The 2,623-nt window shown below is 38.8% G+C and overlaps 1 pseudogene; it reads right to left on the bottom strand.

Moving 5' to 3' along the window:
• Positions 1 to 916: 916 nt before the first annotated feature.
• On the bottom strand, positions 917 to 1,447 carry LOC101533626 (ubiquitin-fold modifier-conjugating enzyme 1-like; annotated as a pseudogene).
• Between the last annotated feature and the right edge of the window lie 1,176 nt (positions 1,448 to 2,623).

Below are 2,623 nucleotides of genomic sequence, written 5' to 3'. Positions count from 1 at the left end.
CTCGTTATTATTGTATTAGAATCTATGTTCTCATTTAGATCAATTGGCACCATTTTAAAATAGCCAGGAACCTTGTCATTAGGTGCGTATACATACAGTATAATCATTTTTTATTGATAAATTCATCTTTTATTCATTGCGCAATGCCCGTGTTTGTCTCTGAACACTTTAAAGCATGGAGCACAGATTAAGCATTTGCTACAGACAAAGCAATTTCATTTAAATGAAAGAAAAGAAAACTGACTCCCCTAAATTCTGTAGCCAATTTTTATTTGGCTGTCTATCCTATTTGTTGGAATGAAAAGTTGACATTTCTTCCCTATTTGTCATCTTGCTCCTCATCACTTTATAAAATACAGCTGGTATAGTTGATTTCCATACTCTAATATGTTTGATGAGAACAAGAGAAAGAAGAGTAAAAGTAGAAATTTTAAAACATTTAGATTTTTCTTTAACTGTAGGAAATCAGGTTCCCATTCTCTGTAGTATTTATTTTAACACAAAAGAAACTGAGGGTCAGGCATTTTACCAAGTATTTAAGACAATGGTTAAGAAGATTGCATTCTAAATAATTTTTAGCAGCTTTCTATTTTATTGATTGGTTGTTTCCAAACACACACACACACACACACACACACACACACACAAAGAGACCATATACTCACTTTCAGTTACCCCTATGCCTCCAAGATCTCACACAGTTCCACCTTAGGAGAGAATAAACATTGCCTCTTGGATTTCCAAGGCTCAAATCCTTCCCTTCCCTGTGCAGCCTAATTTAGACACTCAACAGATACTGTATATATGCACCGCCCCTAGCAATGTCTGCTGCAGCTACTTAGTAACATCTAGAGGAGGGGAGTTGGGAGGAAGCAGTCAGACGAGTGACAAGAGTGATGCACAGGGAAACAGGGCCCCGTGTCCCTCCTCAGTGGCTTCGTCTTTTATTGGCTGCCTTTCTCTTTGTGCTGAATCACGCCCTTCTGGATCAGATCAGAGATTTCCACTGCCAGCCATGGCCCCAGCCCCAGAGCCATGAGATGAGCTAGTCCAAACTTGGGGACATTCCTGGCCCACAAAGGTTTGAAGAGATCAGTCAGGCATATTTTGCCACCTCTCTACATCTTGGCTGTCTTTCCATCCAGCTCAGGGACTGCAATTTCTGAAACAGTGGTGGGATGTGTGATAAGAATGTCAAACTCGATGTCAAACTCACACTTGAGGAGGTCATGGATGTACCAGCGTTTTCCAAACCACCGAGTCCCTTCCTTGTTGGACTCCAGTCGGAACCAATCATTGTCCGCATTCTTGTTGTTCTCTACATACCGGATAAGGGACTGATATTCCTCCTTCAATTGCTGCACACACAGCTCCCGATCTGGGAGTCGGCATTGGTCTTCAGCACTGGATTCTCAGAAACAACATGTTGTGTTGCCTCGTCCACCATCTTGCACCAGGTGCATTCTAAATCAGAAACCTAAGTGTGATAACCAGGTTCAGGTCCTGATGACAGTTTCCTGCTAGTGCAGACACTTGAAGGCATCAGTAATGACTCAAGTTGTTGATTTCCTCTCACTCATGGTTCTCAGCTTCTGCCTTTCTCAGTTCTTATAGTTTAGACATTAGTGGAATGACCACAGTGAATGGCAATATTTTCTTTTTGAAATAAGTTAATTTTTAACAGAAATATAAAAAAACAAAACTGTGTCAAAGAAAAGGTATGACCGATAGAGACCAACAGCTTAGTCTGAAATGGAGTAATAGGTAATAGCATTCATGATTGAGCAGACCATACTCAAAATTACGTATACTTCCTGCAAAAGATAGACTTTGTCATTGAATCAGAGCTTCCCTATATAGTATCAGTCTTTCAGTCTAAACACATCCATGCATGCTTTTATTCAAAAGGTCAGTGGTCAAGAAGTTCAATCATTGAATCATTGACAGTGAAAAAGTCACATTTCTACCTTCACAACTACTAAGATAACTTTTTGTGATAGAGAACACAAATCCAGATGAATTCCATTAAGGTAAACATTTTCATCTAACTCACAAGGAAGGTAGTTCCTTAGAGTAAGTTTAACCCTTTTTCTTAGTGATAACAAGTTTAAGACAGAATAGCCCAACGCCCCATGTCTCAGCTTATGTTCACAAATGTTTTCATATTTACAAGTAAGTATGACTTATTAAAGCAAAGAATTTGCTGCCTAGATACACAAATGTAAAATTTGTGCCACACTTTCTACAGAAATATTTGGGAGGAGGTAGAGTGGAAAACCTGCACATTTCAACCCAAGTACCCCTCTCTCAGAGCTAATCTCAGAGGTAAACATCATCTCAAAGACATTTGTATTCCTCCCTGTCCATGTTTTTTTTAAATATCACCATATATGTGTATGCATCCAAAAAATATATTCCAATGTCTCTTGTATTTTAAAACATATATAAGTGGTGGCATATTGTACTTATCCTTTTGCAATCTGCTTTTTTCACTCAACATTTTGTTTTTGAGAATTATCCATGTTGATGTACAGAGAAAGTTAAACATTACTTCAGACAGTAAAAACATTCCGGCTCACTGAGGAAAGCTTGAAAAGTCTCCAGGGTGTATTGTGGGTACCCG

This window comes from Ochotona princeps, chromosome 14 (assembly GCF_030435755.1).
Source record: "Ochotona princeps isolate mOchPri1 chromosome 14, mOchPri1.hap1, whole genome shotgun sequence".
NCBI classification, from domain to species: Eukaryota; Metazoa; Chordata; class Mammalia; order Lagomorpha; family Ochotonidae; genus Ochotona; species Ochotona princeps.
The sequence above is the reverse complement of the archived record's forward strand: the minus strand, read 5'-3'. Positions and strand labels throughout refer to the sequence as shown.